Here is a 19,909-nt window from a genome sequence, read left to right on the forward strand (position 1 = left end):
CTAAGCAGTTATCCAACTGCAGAAACACGTGGCATCCCCTTGAATGCTGGACGAATGGCATTAGGAGAGATCAGACACCTGTAACTGGTTTACATTTCAAAAAGCAGCCGATTGAGGTCCCACCAGACTTTTCTTCAAACATCTAAACTCCACTAACACAAAAGCATTTCAAATCTCCCCCTTGGTCTACTCCTGAGCTAAAAGAGAGTCAAGAAGAGAACAGCAGTCCACCGTAAATGCTCCGAAAACACAATTTCCCCTCCTGCTCTTGCAAGTGAAACCACAGGTAACAAGGTATACCAAGGTAACAAGAGTATAATATCATTTAGCAAACCATGAGGGGAGTTTGGTTGGGAAAAGTCCTAATACTAGTCATATGTCTTTTTGAGCTACTAGCATTTATGGACTGACTGGTGGCTTTACGAAGGGTTAAACCCCAAACTTAGATGATTCTGCTTTGGCTGCTTAGATGATTCTTAAACTGAAGTGCTGGAGTTTAAGAGGTCTTTTTTATTTCTTTTTCAACCCTTCCCGTCTGTTGTAGAATCAATACTTTGTATTGGTTCTAAGGCAGAAAAATGGTAAAGACTAGACAATGGGAGTTAAACGATTTTCCCAAGGTCACCCAACTAGGAAGTGTCCAAGATGAGATTTGAACTCAGGACCTCCTGTCTCAATGCCTGGTTCTCTATCCACTGCACTACCTATCTGCCCTCTGGAATTTAAGACTTCACAGAATCTACTGCTAACAGGAATTTCCAAGGAACCTCACAGACTAAGATACCAAGCGGATTTTGCCATTCCTTTCCTTTCCACAGTAAACCATATTATAATGGTTTAAAGCAAACTATATCCTATTAAATATTTGACAAATTGCAAGCATTTTTATCTTAAGAGTTCAGCCTAAAATCTGCCAGCAACAAGATTAAAAGAGAAGGCTGCTGTATGCTAGCATTCTTGAATACCCAATTTCATAGAAAATTTAGGATATAATTCAGCAAAATGCATTTAATATCAAATGAATGCCTTATTCATCAGTCAGAAACTAGTACAAAGTGATCCAGTGTGGTCAAAATTTAACATTTATACAGTACCTGCCACATGCTAGACTTTTTATGAGGATTGCCATGTTTATTAATGCTCAATTCAAAGAATTTCAGAGCCCTTGGTAATTTACATCACAGGACAGTTAAATAATAAGATGGAAGTTTTTCCTTTTATGAGGACACAGATCTTAAAAGATTAAATGATAATAGAGTCAATGGCAATTTAGAAAAGCACTCTTCTAAGTGGCAGAGGATAGTGAAAGAAATATTATGTCCAATTTAATTCCTATAAGGTGGATATTGCATTATTTGCCCTCTGCATAAGCCAGATACTACGGAAAGCACTTTATAGTTACCTCTCAACAACCCTGGGTGGTGGGTGCTATAATTATTATTTCCCCTTTTCTTTTTTTTCCCAGCTCCTTTATTTTTTATTTTATTTTTTAAACTTTTATTTTTCCATGGTTACATGATTCATGTTCTTTTTCTTACCTCCCTCCCCTATAGCCGATGAGCAATTCCAGTGGGTTTTAAATGTGTCATTGATCAAGACCTATTTCTATATTATTGATATTTGCACTAGGGAGATCGCTTAGAGTCTACGTCCCCAATCATATCCCCATCAAACCATGTGATCAAGCAGTTGTTTTTCTTCTGTGTTTCTGCTCCCACAGTTCTTTCTCTGGATGTGTATTATTCCCTTTTCAAGTTGCAAATGTGATTTGTATTGAGTTCTGATAAATCAATTTCCTTTCTAGAAGGACACATCTGATTGTAAACAAGATCACCTTGTAGTTTTTATTTTTAAAACAAAATTTCAACCAAATCAATTCCTGATTGAAAAATATTAATGGTAATATTTAAATATTAATTTTCAAAGGGCCTACTATTTTTAATTAGCTTATGTTAAAAAAAATTCATGGTGGTTCTCCTAGATCTCTACAACTGTTCCTCACTAGCATTTCTTTAAATCAACCCAAAAGACAAATCATTTCACTATATTTCCCCATCTTAATTTTACTAATGTGTTTCAAAAGGGGAGAAAAAGTGCACATCTCTCCCTACACTGAGGTTTTGTGGTTGTAATCTGAGTAAGGAAACAATACTTTTTATTAGAGGCCCTTAGAATAGCTATACACTAGGAGCAGCTAGGTGGTTCAGTGGAAAGAGCACCAGGCCTGGAGACAGGAAGTCCTGGACTCCAATATGGCCTCAGACATTTCCTAGCTCGGTGACTGTGGGCAAGTCACTCAACCCCCATTGCCTAGCCCTTACATCTCTTCTGCTTTGGAACTTATGCTTAGTACCAATTCTAAACTCAGAGGTAAGTATTTAAGGAAGAAAGAAAGAATATTTATCTCCAAAACAATCAGCCAGTCAAACATATACAAATGAACTAAGTGATTGATAAAACATTATCTTCTTGAAGTCTTATAAAAACTTTTTTGTTATCTTTTATTGATTTGGAAAGGGAAACATGATACTCATCAAGTATGGTCCTTTTCTAAAAACTTTTGCAAATTGTTATTTATTTCTGTGGGTTTAGAGCTTTTCTCAAATCTACTTGCTCAAAACTCCAATACTGTTTACTTTCAAACCCTTTGTTCATGCTGTGTTAGGGCAAATAGATCTCAACTTTCATTGAACTTTCTACCCATTCTTCACTAGTTCCTATTTGTTCAAACTCTCTCCACTGACTTTTCCCTAAATATATTAGCACTTTTTTTTTTTTGGATCACACAAGACCCATTAATTTCAATATTGTTATATTTTTAGCTGATTCAGTACAAGTGCAAAATTTAAAGTCTCTCCTAATTCCTTAATGTAGAGTATGACTAATTTCAGTAAATGGGATGACTTGGGAGAAGAAGTTATCATCTCAGAGTTCATCTCTTTTATGTAGGAGAAGCATTTGTATACTTCTTTCAAAAAAGAATTTACTTGGCAATTGACATTTCTCAATCCTGTAGGTTATGGAATTATTGTGTTCAATTAAGTAATTAAAATTTTATGTATACCGCTGATCAGAAGAGGAGTTAGTTTTCTAATGACTTAAAATGAATAGAAATCCTTATGCCAACTTTGGATTCAACTAAATCAAATATGGCCATAAAATCACTACTGTTATCAATTTAAAATCTCAAATTTTACAGGGACCTTTAACTGTCAGAATCTTAAATTTGAGGGAAAGTAATGGTGAAACTTAACAACTGTTAGGATGTAATTATGCATCTTTTGACTATAAGCAATGTTTTCTAACTTAATGAGAGTATCTAAGTGCATTTCATTTATTTTCTTGCTCTAACTTACGGCTTTCACAGGAAGATATTAAATTTTACTTACTTTTAGTTGCTTCTTGGCTTGGAAATGAGCTGTTCTCTCTCTGGGTTTACCTTCAGTCTGGGAGTCCCAATTCTGGGTTACTAACAGAGCTGATTTGGTGTTAGCAGCAAAAAAATAAAAAATAAAAAAAGTAAATAAACGTCATATCTTTCTGCAGCAAAATTGTTACTACTGCAAAACATTTTATGACCAAAAGGAGGAACTTTTTTTTGCCGGGATCATGAGGAGTTAAGGGTCTACTTTTTAATATTGCAGTAATAGGCTGGAGAATCAAGGATTGAGATTAAACCTCCTAACCACTCTCTCAACGCCAGATATCTCAAAAGGGTGGAATTCAGACCCATTGGGTTTTTTTTTATTTTTATTTTTATTTTTTTTAACCCTTGTATTTCGGTGTATTGTCTCATAGGTGGAAGATTGGTAAGGGTGGGCAATGGGGGTCAAGTGACTTGCCCAGGGTCACACAGCTGGGAAGTGGCTGAGGCCGGGTTTGAACCTAGGACCTCCTGTCTCTAGGCCTGACTCTCACTCCACTGAGCTACCCAGCTGCCCCCTCCCATTGGGTTTTTACTTTAATTTTTTTATTCTTTTTTCCCAAGTTCTTTATTTTAAGATTTCTATGAAGTCAACTGAGCTTTTCTTAAATTTCATGATTATTAAAACAATTCTTAAGATTCAAGTTCTAGTTTCAGAAAGGATCTTTGTGAAGTTCAATAAAACTAAACCAACCCCAATCTAATAATGTGTTTCACCAAACCTCACAAGGCTTACAAACTCATCAAACTGAAACAATTAACAATTTAGAAATTTCTAATGGAGAAATTAAATAATATTTATTATCACAAATTCAGACTCTAATTTTGCATCTGTCCTTTGTTTCTGGCATTCTCTCTCTCTTTTTTTTAAACCCTTAACTTTTGTGTATTGGCTCCTAGGTGGAAGAGTGGCAAGGGTGGGCCATGGGGGTCAAGTGACTTGCCCAGGGTCACACAGCTGGGAAGTGTCTGAGGCCAGACTTGAACCTAGGACCTCTTGTCTCTAGGCCTGACTCTCACTGCACTGAGCTACCCAGCTGCCCCTGTTTCTGGTATTCTCAATGTATTGAGAATATTTAGAGAAAGGAGGGACACATGCATGTATATATACTCTACACAATTTTGAAAGTTTAGTCTTTGCCATCTTTTTCCTCTGGTTGATCAGGGCAAAAAATGAAGCAGCTGTTCCCCAAAAGAAGCCCAGACAGAGAGATAGTCTTTGGCACAAAAAAGGTCCTTTTGGATAAAAACTTTGAGTATCACTTCTAATTTTATCTCCTTTTTCTTTCCCTTTGGATTCAGAACTACTGCCATTATTACTGTTCCTATTATTTTCAGATTCTTCTGTTACTACTGCTTTAGCTGGGTCCCTCTTGTCCTTCTTAGTGGGCAATGGAGTTGCCAGAGCTGTCAAACCTACCCTGGTTGGGAAAAGCATTCTCCCTTTCCTTTCTTTTTTTTCCTTTAAACACTATTGTATCAAATGTTCTCTCTCTCTCTCTCTCTCTCTCTCTCTCTCTCTCTCTCTCTCTCTCCTCCTTCTGACTTGGAATTAATACTAAATATTGGTTCTAAGGCAGAAGAGTGGTAAGGGCTAGACAACTGGGGTTAAATAACTTGCCCAGGGATAAGTAACAAGGAAGTATCTAGGGTCAAATTTGAACCCAGATTCTTCCATTTCCAGGCCTGGATCTCTATCCCCTGAGCCACCTAGCCACACCCCTTCTATGAAGATAGGATTAACCTTCCCTTTGTCTATTTTTAATTAACCAAATAAAGAACTTAAAGTACCCCTTACTTACCATTATGAATGAGGAATGAGAGTTCACTGGAAATAATCTACATCTTTAGCAAAGTTGCAGGATACAAAATAAATGCACATAAATAATTAGCATTCCTATATATTTCCAACACATTGCAGCAGCAAGAGCTAGAAAGAGAAATTCCATTTAAAATCACCCTAGACAATATAAAATACTTAGGAATCTATCTGTCAAGACAAACATAGGAATTATAGGAACACAACTACCAAATCCTTTCCACACAATTAAAACTAGATCTAAACAACTGGAAAAACATTGATTGCTCATGGGTAGGACAAGCTAACAATAAAAATAACCATTCTACCCAAATTAATTTACTTATTTAGTGCCATGCCTATCAAACTACCAAAAACTTTTTTACTGAATTAGAAAAAACTATAACAAAGTTCATTTAGAAGAACAAAAGACCAAGAGTATCAAGGGAAATAATGGAAAAAAAAATGAAGGAAGGTGGCCTAACAGTACCAGATCTTAAACTGTACCACAAAGCAGTGGTCATCAAAACAATATGGTACTGGAGAAGAGACAGAAGGGAGGATCAGTGAAATAGAATAGGGGTAAGGGACCTCAACAAGACAGTCTATGAAAAACCCAAAGAACCCAGCTTTTTGGACAAAAACCCACTATTTGACAAAAACTGCTAGGAAAATTGGAAAACAATATGGGAGAGATTGGGTCTAGATCAACATCTCACACACTATACCAAGATAAACTCAGAATGGGTGAATGACTTGAATGTAAAGAAGGAAACTATAAGTAAATTAGGTGAGCACAGAATAATATACTTGTCAGATCTCTGGGAAAGGAAAGATTTTAAAACCAAGCAAGAGCTAGAAAAAATTACAAAATGTAAAATAAATAATTTTGACTATATTAAACTAAGAAGTTTTTGTACAGACAAAACCAATGCTACCAAAATTAGAAGGGAAGCAACAAATTGGGAAAAAATTTTTTTATATCAAAAGACTCAGACAAAGGTCTAATTACTCAAATATTATTTATTATTATTATTCCTATTGACTCCCAGAGGAGCATAGGGCTGCAACCATCTCACACCAATGGACTCTGTTCTGGGCAACTTCCCCCAACTAGGCATCTCACGCCAACAGACTCTGTTCTGGGCAACTTCCACCAACTGGGCATATCTTTGCCAGGTCTGTTTTGGCCTTCCGACTTTTCTCCTCCCTGCTGGGTTCCATTTTTTTTTTTTCATAGCGTCCTGACTTTCCCAGAGTCTGGTATTGGAGATCTTTTCAGGCCATCTGATGTTCAAGATTTGACGTAGGCCTGGAGTTTGTTGGCTTTTGCCAGCACGCGTCATGGACTCTGTTGGAGAGCAATCTTCCAGACTAGGCGATCATTGGTTTTGTTGGTTTAATGAGGTTGCAGTTTCTATAGCAAATGAGATTTTTACAGGGTGAGGTTGCTAGCCTCGCGCCCAACCCTCCTCCTTTTTCAGCCGGGCTTGGGACTGTCCTTGGCGGAGTTAATTACTCAAATATACAAGAAGCTAAATCAATTGTACAAAAAAATCAAGCCATCTCCCAATTGATAATTGAGCAAGTGACATGAATGGGCAATTCTCAGATAAAGAAATCAAAAGTATCAATTAGCACATGAGAAAGTGTTCTAAATCTCTAATAATTAGAGAAATGCAAATCAAAACAACTCTGAAGTATCACCTCACACCTAGCAGATTGGCTAAAATGACAGCAGAGGAGAGTAATGAATGTTGGAGGGGATGGGGTAAAATTAGGACATTAATGCATTGCTGGTGGAGTTGTGAATTGATCCAACAATTCTGGATAGCAATTTGGAATTATGCTCAAAGGACTTTAAAAGACTATCTGCCTTTTGATCTAGCCATAGCACTGCTTGGTTTATACCCCAAAGAGATAATAAGGAAAAAGACCTGTACAAAAATATGTATAGCCATGCTCTTTGTGGTTGCAAAAAATTGGAAAATAAGAGAATGTCCTTTGATTGGGGAATGGCTGAACAAATTGTGGTATTTGTTGGTGATGGAATACTATCGTGCTCAAAGGAATAATAAACTGGAGGAATTCCATGTGAACTGGAAAGACCTCCAGGAACTGATGCAGAGTGAAAGGAGCAGAACCAGGAGAACATTGTACACAGAGACTGATACACTGTGGTACAATCAAACATAACAGACTTTTTCTACTAGCAACAATGCAAGAATCCAGAGCAAGGCTGAGGGACTTATGAGAAAGAAAACTAGCCACATTCAGAGGAAGAACTGTGGGAGGAGAAACACAGAAGAAAAACAACTGCTTGAACACATGGGCTGATGGGGATATTATTGGGGATGTAGACACTAAACGATAACTCTAGTCCAACTATCAATAATACGAAATTAGGTCTTAATCAATGATACATGTAAAACCCGGTGGCATTGTGTGTAAGCTAAGGGGAATTGGGGGGTTAACTATGGGGAAATATTAAAAATAAAAATAAAAATATAAAAAAGTATTAGAGTTCATAAGTCACTTATAAGAGTAAGTGACATGGGGGGAGCTGGGTAGCTCAGTGGATTGAGAGCTAGGCCTAGAGATGGGAGGTCCTGGGTTCAAATGTGACCTCAGATGGGAAAATCACTTCACCCCCATTGCCTAGCCCTTACTGCTCTTCTGCCTTAGAACCAATACACAATATTGATTCTAAGACAGAAGGTAAGGGTTTAAAAATGAGTGACAACTCCACAGGCCACTACCCCTGCAGTGTGACACCCCCCAGGCCCCCAGTGCTAGACAAATTGAAAGACTGACATTGGTTTCTGTGAAGGAGAAGTGACAAGAAGTGATGTAGGAAAAAAAAAGGTTATAAAAAGAGACCAACATGGTCTAGCATTCATTCCTTTCCTGCCATTTGGAGAGAAGAGATTGGTTCTGGAGTTCCCTGCCTTGGCTTGGAGGATACCTTTTCCTTTGATCCTATGTAGGCTTGCTGGGTGAGTGGAACTCTGGCTGAAGACACCACCAGGACTTCTGGCTGAGGATTACTGGGAAATCCACATGGGGACAAGGGATGTGGGGAAGCCCCTGTGGGGCTGAGCCTGGCTGCTCAGAAGAAGGGCTGGTAGGCTTGTTAAAATCTGTCTCCTTAGCTACATTTTTCCACTTTCGCTCTTTCCATCTTTTTGTAAATAAAGCTGCTAAAAGTCATTTTGACTTAACTATAATATTTTAAATTCAGTGACTATAATATTACTTTATAACTATCATATATTTAGCATAAAACCTAAAATTAAACTTTTATATTTCTCTCTATAATCTTGCAAGTCATGTTGACAAGTTAAAATTTAACATAAGAGAAAAGAATCTACCTCCCCATGGAATCACATTAAACTGATTGAATAGGGATAAAACCCTTGATTAAAAATGGGCAGGGGTCTACTCAAATAGGGCAGGGGTCAAATTATTTCTCTTAGTCTTTATACTCAAGTGACTCTTATAAGCCGCCTCAAGCATGGGTCCTTTTTATCTCAACTTTGTATCTAGTGAATGAATGAAAACTATTACTTATTTTCTATGTGCCAAGAAATATGCTGAATGCTGGGTGATGAATGAAAGATTGCTCCATATGAATAAAATTTCATTCATATTCACTAACTATTGGGAGGTAAGGCCATTATTATCCTCATTTTTCAGGTGAGGAGACTGGGGCAGACAGGTTCAGCTAGGAAGTATCTGAGGCTAAATTTGAACTCGGGTTTTCAACAAGCATTTAGTAGGCTCCTGCTGTATGCCAGGACCAGGGTTGGGCGCTGGGGACACCAGGGCAGCCACGGGGACCCGTGCACCCCGGGGCTCAGTCTCTTCCCTAGGAATTGGTACGTGTAGACGATAGCTCCTGCTACCCATCACTTCACCCCTGTGGCGGGGATATCCTGGACCCGGGGTCCGGGGTCACAGCGCTCTTCAGCCCTTCAAGGCCGCCGCCGCCATCTCCCGCCGCCAGGGGCCGCCAGAGCGCCGCGGCAGCCCCGCCTCCCTGCCTTTCTCTCCCCGCCCCCTCCCGTGAGGGGCGCCCAGCCTTGGAAGGCTCCTCCTCCAGGCGGGATCTTGCGCCTGCGCGTGCCGGCGGGGAGGCGGGAGCAGGAAGGGGGAGAGACGGAACAGTGGGCAGGAAGTGGGGCGGGACCCCTCAGGGGGACCGGAAATGGATGGGTGGGGCCAGCGCCTAGGGCCTAGAGGCCGCCGGCCGGGGCACTGCGGTGGGTGGGTTTGCGCATGCGTCTGGAGCCTGTACATTGCTGCCGCCTGGGGCTGAGGGGACGTCGGGGTCAGTACTTGGGGCGACACCTGAGGTCTCCCTTCTAAGCCTGGGGGCCGGGGGTCCTGGTGGGGGCTCGAGGGACGAGGGTGGGTGAGTTCTGGCCGGGGAAGGGGAGGGGCACGTGTGTAGCGGGACCAGAAAGAAAGCTGAACCCTTCCTCTATCCGGGGCTCTGGCGGGGCGGGGCCACTGGGGCAGGGCTTGTAGTCAGGGGCGGGGCCTCAACTCAGACTTTCCGCTGGGCTAGTGCCCTACGGAGGCCGCTTAGGTTTTGACTAGCTGAGATAGGAGTCAAAACCTGTGTTCGAATGCCACTTGTCACGTGTTTCCATCCAATGTGACCTGGGGCAAGTCATCTTCTTTGTATAACGGAGAGGTTTGGACTAGATGGACTCTGGAGGGCCCCTTCAGCACCAAATCTGTGGTTTATGATCCTCTAATAAGAACGTGACCAGTCCCCGAACATTTATGTTGCCCCATCTGTGTGCCAAACATGTGGACGCCAAGTCTGTTCCCGGGGAGCTCAGGCTCTAACAACAGTAACATTGTAGCCCGGTGGATAGAGATGAGATTGTAGCAACAGTAGCCACAGAACTACCGCAACAGAAACTGTGACAGTGACTGCCCTTGCCCAAAGACTGTAACCGCAATAGTGACCCAAATCATAGAAAGATTGTAATAGTAACAGTAACAGTGACCACAACTGCAGATAGTAACAATGACAGTGACCGGATTGCAGAAAGACAGTAACAATGATGACCACAATTGCAGACAGTGACAGTAGCAGTGAATGTCAAGCGAATGCAGAAAGACTGTAACAGTAACAGTGACAGTGATTGCAGAAAGATTGTAACAGTAACAGTGACAGTGATTGCAGAAAGATTGTAACAGTGACTGCGCTACCTCAATAGATTCAACACAGGAGGCAGCCCCGGGTTGGTCCTGGCTGTGGGACTGGCAGCCAGTGGCTTCTCCTTTTTTAAATTTTAAGACAGCTAGTGCTGCTGTAGGTATAGGGTTCTGCTCCTGCCAGGCCCCCTTATCATGGAGGCCTTAAGTCCAGGCCCCATCCCTTATGGGATAGCTGATCTTTATACAGAACTAGGATTCCTGATCCAGACCTTGGACTTCACCAGAAATTCAAACATTATTAATGTAAGGGCCTCTTGCTCAGGACACCAGAACTCTTGCTTCTTAAAATCTCAAGTTTCTTTCACAGTAGAGGTATTACCTCCTACAGGAGGGCTTCCCAGAGACCTCCCTCTCTCTCCAATTACTTTGATGCTTTATATACCTTGTGAGAGCTTCTCTGGGTACCTGTTCTGTCACTCCAGTAGAACGTGCTCCTTGTTTAAACCAGATCCTTAAATCTTTGCTGAATTGACCTGACTCTGGAGAGGAGGGGACTTGTTTGGGAAGGGTAGAGGGATGGTGAAGGGCTGGGAGCATTGCAGGTTGGGGAAAGGAATTAATTCTTCTCCGATTTGTAGTCCACAGATGTATCCCCAGTGGGGCACACCTAACTTTCCCCTTCCACTAGATGGTGACTTTTACAAATCACTGAGCCTTAGTTTTTACCTCTGTAAAACGGGGATGCTGTCTGGAGTATCTACCTTAAAAAGGTGTCGGAAGGCTCAGGTGAGGTGTAAGTCAATCAACAAATGTTTATTTTATTTATTTAAAAATCTTTATCTTCCATCTTAGAATCAATAATAAGAACTGTAAGGGGTAGGCAATGGTGGTTGAGTGACTTGCCCAGGGTCATATAGCTAGGGAGTGTCTCAGGCTAGATTTGATTTGAGCCCAAGATCTTCTGTCTCCAGGCCTGGTTCTCAATCCATTGAGCCACCTAGCTGTCCCCCTCAACAAGCATTTATCACATGCTATTTGTTTGCCAGCACTTTTGTTAAGTTCTGGAGATACAAAGAAGAAAAACAAAGTACATGCAAAGTGCTCTGAGAAAGGACTTCCCTTCTAATGGAAGAGACAAAACATACAAGTGTGCAGTCCAGTGCAAGTGTACAAATATACAAACTATGTATAGAGTAGATGGACCTTAGAATGGGAAGGGCATTAGCTACTGAATAGTTAAGTAGGAGATCTAAATTTGAACTTGGGTCTCCTGATTCTAAATCTTGCACCCAGCACAAGATCTGGCACATAGTCATTGCTTGTTAATATTGATTTGAGCTTCTGTGAGGAGCCTGGGAGGTAGAGGGAGTGTGTCAGGCAGGAGAGGGCCCCAGGTGGATGGGGGGAAGAGAAGAGATGGATTTGTGGGGAGAGCTAAGAGGCAAAATTGAGGAGAGTAAGCTCGGAAGAGCCCAAAAGGGCAATGCTGGGAGAGGAGGAGCCAGGCAGGAGGGATGGGAACTAACAGTTCTAGGCTCTGAAGGTTCACTAAGCAGTTTCCTCACGGTAGCTTTATAAGGCAGGAGGTAGAAGTGTTATTAGCTCTAATTTACAGACAAGGAAATTGAAGCTTAGAAATGCTCTCTTGGCCAGGATAGATGCAGAAAACCCAGACTTCCTGCTTGTCCTTCTTCATTGGGGGTCACTGGGGAGTTGCCAGCTGTGAGCTTAGCTATGGTCTGGACAGGTGCTTTGCGTGCACTCCCTCCCTCACAAACACGCACACAGCCAGCCTTTCTTCAGGAGGCCGAGGGTTTATTTCTGGTTGAGCTCCTTCCCCAAGAAGCTCTGTGTTCAGCAGTGTTTCCCCCCTTCTAAAAACAGCTTCCTTTCTTCTCAGGCCCTGCAAAAGGGCCTTTTAGTCCACACAACCTGTCTTAAGTCCACCAGTGTTTAATACATCTGAATGCCAATTCATAAGCTTCCAAGGTAAATCAAATGAAAATCTCTCCTCCATTGCTTCAGAGCCTTTTAATTGCTCCTCAGCACTCTGTCTCTGAGTCCTTTGATCTCCCATCTCAAATTCTGCCTCAGTTCCATGGAGCCACAGTGGGACAGCAGCCAGCAGCCTCCCTGATCAGCAAGCAGACATCCAAGGGGATGAAAATAGCCTCTGGGAGCCGGGGCCAGAAAGGCAGGAGAGTGTCTGGAGTCCTCCTGGGCAGAACACCGACCAGGCCACTTCTCAGAGCAGCCAGACAGTCTGAGGCCCACCAGCCCAAGGCGGTTTGGGGCCCCTCCGTGGTGGGTGGACTTTGCTGGAATGATTATTTAAAGTACTGGCCTATTTTTGCCAATCTGACAGCTGTTTCCATAGAAACTGGAGAAGAGACAGGCTCTTTCAGCAGAGTTGTTAAACCTGTCTTAGAGGCTTCAGCTGTGAGTTCCAGGCAGTGTTGGATGGACTCATTTTGAAATGAAGGATGTAAAATGTTCTCAAAGACCATAAAGATTCATTTATTTAATGAGCGAAAATGATTACGTTAACAAAGAATCTTACAGTTTCATCGGCTTTGCTAGTTAGCCTGCTAGAATTCCTTTGATGTACATTTATGGAGGCTTTGATTTGCTTCTAAAGCTTCACATCTTGCTATCAGTATTTGTGATCTTGTATTTGGTTCTGTAGCCATAAAGTTCTTCCTCAAATAAATGAAAGATTATAAATGCTGTGAAGTGGCGTTGCTCTTTGTGGGCTGCAGGCGTCACAGGTGGTCTTCCCAGGCTACTGATGGACAGACCACCTCACAGCCATTCAGCAGGCATTTATTATGCCCCTCCGTATAAAGCAAGGGGCCCATAGAATCAATAACCTACAGGGGAAACATGAGGCTGCTTGGTTCTTGCCCTCTAGGAACTTTGGAGAGTTGGGAAGATGATGTAGCTAGCTGCTGAGATGCAGATTCAAGTGTTGGAAGGAAAAGGAGGAACAGTACTACGAGTCATTTCCTCCAGCAAGAAGCTCCAGGGACTCCTTGCCTCTAAACTCCTCCATTTGGCTTTTAAAGCCTTCTGCAGTTTGACTGCAGGCTACCTTCCACATTTGTGACAAAAGATGGCTTCATTCACCTCACTGGGCTGCTAAACTGGCCAGCTCGCTGTTCCTGGTGCCCGGAATGCCCACTCCCTCTACCTCTGCCTGCTAGAATGCCCGGCTTCCTTGAAGTCTCAGCTTAAGTGTCGTCTCCTTTGGCAGGGGTTCTTTTGGCTGTGTCCTGGACCCCTTTGGCCGTCTGCTGAAGCCTTTGGACCCCTTCACAGAATCATGTTCTGAAAAGAATTGAGAGAAATGTTCACTTTGAATTCAAGGTTAGTGAAAATAAAAGCATAATGAGGTTCTGATCCATGTTCTTGAGTCCCTCTCAGAACTCATAGATCCCAGCTTAGAAGTCTTTGTCCTAATGCCCGGACCTCAGAAGTTATTTTGGTTCCGTTAGATCGTTTTCCATATACTTACTCCTTTTCCCAATAGAATGTAAGCTTCTCCAAAGTAGGGATGGTTTTGATTTTGAGTTTGCATCCTGAGAACACAGTCTAATGCCAAGAACACAGTAAGTGTTTAGTAATTGCTTGTAAAACAAAAAAGTGAGTGTTCTGGAGAAATTGTTTTTGACTAGAGAGATCCGAGAAAGTGCAGCATTTATATCATTTGCCAATCCTGCCCTTTGCCTCCTCCTGTTACTATGGTTTTTTTAATTTAAAATTTTTTTCATGTTATATCAGGAATCTAAGTGGTGGAGAGACCCTTCATTTGAAAGATTGAAACCAGAAGGTGGCATGTTAAGATTTGATTAGATTCTCAAGGGAAGGTGGCAACTTGTAGGTGGGAGATTAGTCAAATTTTAAAATAACATTATAATGGTTATTCAGAATTAGGAACTTAAATGCCTCCCTTAAGAAAAGGAGATGTAGATGCTACTAGCTAGTATTTATCTAATTTTCAGAAAAATTCTGGGAAGTAAGTGCTCTTTTTATCCCCATTTTACAGGTGAGGAAGCTGAGCCCATGAAAAGTTAAGTGACTTGACTAGGATCTCACACCCAGTGAGAGTCTGAGGCCAGATTTAGACTTAGTTTTTCGTATTTCCAAATACAGCATTGTTTCGTGTCTTGGGCTTCAGACTCTGAAGGCCTGCTTTTTGGGATGGATGGGTAGGGGGAGTCCTTGGAGAAATTGGGGCTCCTCTTCCCCAAGGGTGGGACATTCTTTTGTCTTCCTGGAACCCTTTTGAGAAATAGAATAATCTGGAGTTTTATTGTTCTTCCTTATTCTTGCTACTTCCCACAAAGCTTGGCCCATGGGGTCACAGTGACATTTTCCCCAGGAGGCTCTTCCTTTCCTCCTCAGTGATTCTCATCCAGGTCCTGGGCCAAGCAAAGGATCTCTCTGAGGTTCTGGAATCTTCTGCCTAGCCGGCACAAGGCTGTGCCTCACCTTGGCCCTTGGACAGCCATATTTCAGACCAGATGTCCAAGGCCCCTTCAGCAGTGCTGTGGCCTCTCAGTGCCTATCAGGCAGCTCTCCGTTAGCCCTTTGAGTTACCCACGATTTTGGTTCTTGAGAAATGGTGATGCTTTAGGCCTCACAGCCATAGAGCAGCACTGGAAGTCCACAGCAGAGCTGGGGTCCCTTGGGGGCTTCAAAGCATGGAACAGTCCCTTCCCTGGGGTCCAGCCTGCAGGGCCCATTGCTCCAGTCTGAGCCTGGCTCATGGGCTTTCCTGGATACTCCTTCCATCGAAATAGGGATCTGTTTTCCCAGTCAGCTTCCCAGCCCAGCCAGGTCATTGTTGGGGCAGTTGGTGGCTTTGTCTTTTGACCAGTCATTTGACCAGCACTGAGGTCTCCAGGGTCATAGATTTAGAGATGAGAGAGACCCTTGAGATCAGCTAGTCCAAGCCTGCCATTTTACAGCTGAAGAAACTGAGAGTGATTAGTTGTGCCTTCAATTTTAATGGAAATGCGATATAGCTAATTCTGTTGACAACAGTAGAAATTTAAAATTTGAGTGACAATTTCCTTAAGTTGCTTGTTATGGGAAAAACACTTAGAAATGTCTGTTAACTTCTCAGCTGGACTCTGTTGAGATCCATCATCTGGGGAAACCAGCAGTGCTTGTGGGGAGCCCTCAGTTGTCCTTGGTTTGCTCCATGTGACCAGTCTGCATTTTATGGATTTATATTTCTTTTTAGAGTTTATTGATGCCCTTTATTTATTTATCTATCTATTTATTTATTTATCTTTAAAACCTTCACCTTCTGTCTAAGAATTGATACTAAGTATTGGTTCTTAGATAGAAGAACAGTAAGGGCTAGGCAGTGGAGGTTAAGTGACTTGCCCAGGGTCACCCAGCTAGGAAGTGTCCAGATTTGAACCTGGGACCTCCCGTCTCTAGGCCTGGCTGTCTTGACACTGAGCCTCCACACTTCCCCAATGTCTTTTATTTTTATGTCATCTTTGATGAATATGTTCTCTCTCCCTCATCCAGTGAGCCATCCCAAACAAAGAGGGGGAAGACTCAGTTTAGCAAAATGGACATGTCAGCCTGGCCTGCATGTCAGGAAAGTTTTGGCTTTGATGCTGTCTTTGACACTTGGCTTTGTGGCTTTGGGCAAGTCAGGCTCCCTGTCTGAGCCTCAGTCTCCCCATTTGTCACAAGGAGAGGATGAAAATGGAGATGATACTCAGCTTGCTGATTCCCACACATGACTTTCCATCTTCTGCCTCTGCTTTTGTACTGAGGCTGTCCCTGTTTCTTCTACCATTGGAGAAGCTAATTGGTGCAGCGGGTAGAGCCCTGCATAGGCAGACCATTCCCAGCAGTGTGACCTGGGGCAAGTTACTTAACCTCTGTCAGTCTCAGTTTCCTCATCTGTAAAATGGGGATGGTACTAGCACCCCTCTCATAGAGTAGTTGTGAAAACTAGATGAGATCATACTTGTTAAGTGCACATCACAGGCACCTAATAAATGTTTATTTCCTTTGGTTTTTGAGGGGAAGCTGGGTGACAGTGGATTGAGAATCAGACCCAGAGACAGGAGGTCCTGGGTTCAAATATGACCTCAGACACTTCCTAGCTGTGTGTCCCTGGGCAAGTCACTTAATCCCCATTGCCTAGCCCTTACCGCTCTTCTGCCTTGGAACTCATACCCAGCATTGAGTCTAAGAAGGTAGGTGAGGGTTATAAAAAAATAAAATAAAATGACATTTTTATTTTAAAGAACAATCTGCTTTCTTCCCTTCTTATGTTCCTGTTCTCCTTATCCCTGACACTCTTGAGAAAGCAAGAAACAAAACCCTGCTAGAAACATATCTGACCAAGCCAAACAGATGTCCTCTGTCAGGAGGTGGGCGGCACGTTTCCTCCTGAGGCCTCTGCAGATTTGTTGAGCAGAGTCCCCCAAGTTAGACTTTTTTCAAGAACTTTGTTGGAGAAGGAATGAATAAGAACTCCTAGCACTTAGCAAAAGACTCCCCTTGCAACAACATGGTAGGGTGGGCAGTAGAAGCCCCGTGTTATTACCCCCATTTTCTAGATAAACAAACTGAAGAATGTTCAAATTGAGGATAAAAGAACTTGTTGTTTGTACACAGCCAGTAAGCGAAGTAGGAGCCAGCTTAGACATGATTTCATTTCTCTTTCTCTAACTCAAGGTCCAGTTTTTCTGTCATGTCATACTTTTGCCCTCCTACATCACTGGACATCAGAGGCCACAGAAGCCTGTTTGTTTTCTTTCCTGGAACAGAGCATGATGCTCAGGCATGCTGTAGGCAGAGAGGAAGAAGCTGGGGATTAAATTGGTCAACAGAAACTTATTATGCACCTTCTGGGGCCGGGCACTGGCTGTGTAAAGGATAAAATGAAGCAGTTCTGCCTTCAAGAGCTTCCAGGCAAGGGAGGAGTGTGTGTGTGTGTGTGTGTGTGTGTGTGTGTGTGTACAGAATCTCTACAAATAAACATGAGATGGTGTTGAGGGAGGGCACTGGGATCAGCATAGGCTTCACATAGAATGGGATCATTGGTAGAGGCTTGAAGGGAACAAGGATTCTCAGAGGCAGATGGGAAGAGGGAATGCATCTAGATAAGGGGGGCAGATGAAGCAAAGATGGAGGTTAGGGCTGGATGGATCAATCTGAGAATCATCTGTAAAGAGATAGGTGAGACTCAAAACCAATGGTTTGATGAAATTGGGACAGAGAATGGGTGGTCAGCAAGGTTGGAGGCAGAGAGAGGTCACACTATAGAGTTGAAGATGAGTCTGCCGCCAATTGATGCTTCCTCTGCAAGTTTGGAGAATCTGTGCTAAGAGGGAGCCATCCAGAGGGGTGTGCACAGCCAGAGAACGTGGCAGAATTTCAGGAATATTAGCCCTGACCTTTTCCCTGAATCCTGTGGTGGTGAGCTCTGAGTCTGAAGAATTCTGCCCACTTTGCCACCTTGACGGGACTCGTTTGTCGTCTCCACTTATCTTTCAGCCAGAGCAATCCACAGAACTGCCTGCTCCAGTTTAGAGGAGTGATGACGGGGATCTGTGGAGGAGCTTCCGAGAGAGTCACTTCCTGAAGGTATTGGTATGAACCCTGGAGGTGGGAAAGGTTGGAAGTGGACAGCTGCCTTCTGGGGTTTCTCTGTCTCTCTCTCTCTTTTTTTTAAACCCTTACCTTCTGTCTTAGAATCAATACTGTGTATTAGTTCCAAGGCAGAAGAGTGGTAAGGGCTAGGCAATGGGGGTCAAGTGACTTGCCCAGGGTCACCTAGCTAGGAAATGTCTGAGGTCAGATTTGAACCTAGTACTTCCCATCTCTAGGCCTGGCTCTCAATTCACTGAGCTACTGAGCTGTCCCCAGATTTTACTCTTAAGTCTGTGAGGGCCAGGGCTATGAGTGGCTTAAGCTTCTTTTGCCTCCTAGCTAGTGCTTAGCACCTTGGAGGCTCTCAAGAATTACATTTCGATGACATTCAGCATAAGAATATACGGATTGATCATTTTTGTTTATTTTATGCCTTTTTTCTATTTTCTTAAATATTGACAAGCATGAATTTTCCTTAGAAAAGAGCAGAAAAAGACACCATTAACCTCTATTCTGTATAGCTTTTTAGAAAATTAAGATTTAAAATATTTCCAGCACTGCCCTCAGGATACATTTCTTCTGAGTTTTTTTTCTCTTTTGTATATTTTTTCTAAATGTTTCATTGATGATCCTTTTCTAATTTTTTACATCAATAGCAGCTTCTTCCTCCCACTTCCCCAGCTCCCCAAGAATAAAACCCTAAAAGTCCTGTTGTGTAACAAATTAGTATAATCAGACACCATAAATCCATATGCTTGAGAACATCTGTCTCATCTGGCTCCTTTATTCCATCACCTCTGTCAGAAGTGGGGTAGCTTGTAGCTTCCTTCATTGCCAGGCCTCTGCAGTCTAATTGGTCATTGCATTGATCAGTCTGTAAATCTTTCGAGATTGTTTTCCTTTACAAGGTTTATATTCATTCTTCTCCTGGTTCTGCTTAGTTAACCTGGCAGAAGTCCCTTGTGTTCCCTTAGATTTCTCTGAATCTGTTCTCCTTGTCACTTTTGATGGTGTGAGATGCTCCGTCCCATTCCTATTCCCTAATTTGGTTAGCCTTATCCTGGGTAGAGAGTGGACACCCGCTTTGTTCTAGTTCTTTGCTACAACAAAAAAGAGGTGCTGCGTGTGTCGTTCCTGCAGGTCTTCTCCATCTCTCTTTGGTCCTTTTGGTGTATAAGTAGTCTGCGAGGTTTAAGACCGAGGCAGACGGTAACTTTCTCAATCCAGCGATTTTTTTTTTTTAGGCACAGTCTCAACTTTTTGTCAGAATAGTTTGATTAATTGGTCAGAGTTTGACATCCTACCAGCAGCACATCAGTGGCCCACCCTGCCCTGGCCCCTCCAGCAATCCATGGCTTCCCTTGTTTTGTTAGCTTTGCTGATCTAATGAGTAGGAGATGGAAACGCAGAGTTGTTTTAATTGGATCGCATTCTTATTCCTGATTGAGAACATTTTTTTTTTCATTTAGTTACTGACCAGTAATATTTCATTTTTTGTGAGCTGCCTGCTCATATCCTTTGGCCATTTATCCATTGGGGAAATAGCTTCATTGCCTTTCTGTTTCCTGGAGAATCTGAATATCAGACCTCAATCAGAGAAACTCCCGGCAAACATTTCCCCCCACTCAGTTTACTTTCCCTTCCAATTCTGACCACAGATTTTGTTGGAACAAAAACTCTTCAATTTTATATAATCAAAATTCTCCATTTTATTGCTGCTAAGTCACTTCATCCCTGTTCCTTTAATTTCCCTGTGGGTATCACCCAGCTTCTTTCTTTCTCTCTCTCTCTCTTTCCATTTCTTCCTCCCTCCCTTCCTCCCTCCCTTCCTCCCTTCCTTCCTCCCTTCCTTCCCAACCTTCCTTCCCACCCTTCCTTCCTTC

The 19,909-nt window shown here is 42.5% G+C and overlaps 1 protein-coding gene across 1 annotated transcript in view; it reads left to right on the forward strand.

The window, feature by feature from the left end:
* Window positions 1-9,521: 9,521 nt before the first annotated feature.
* Window positions 9,522-19,909, forward strand: part of OMA1 (OMA1 zinc metallopeptidase) — a 56,849-nt gene continuing 46,461 nt past the window's right edge. The window contains exons 1-2 of the mRNA XM_044673894.1: window positions 9,522-9,552; window positions 17,931-18,020. The gene's annotated coding sequence lies outside the window, so the exon portion shown is untranslated. The remainder of the gene's footprint in view (window positions 9,553-17,930; window positions 18,021-19,909) is intronic.

This window comes from Gracilinanus agilis, chromosome 4 (assembly GCF_016433145.1).
Source record: "Gracilinanus agilis isolate LMUSP501 chromosome 4, AgileGrace, whole genome shotgun sequence".
Classification (NCBI taxonomy): domain Eukaryota; kingdom Metazoa; phylum Chordata; class Mammalia; order Didelphimorphia; family Didelphidae; genus Gracilinanus; species Gracilinanus agilis.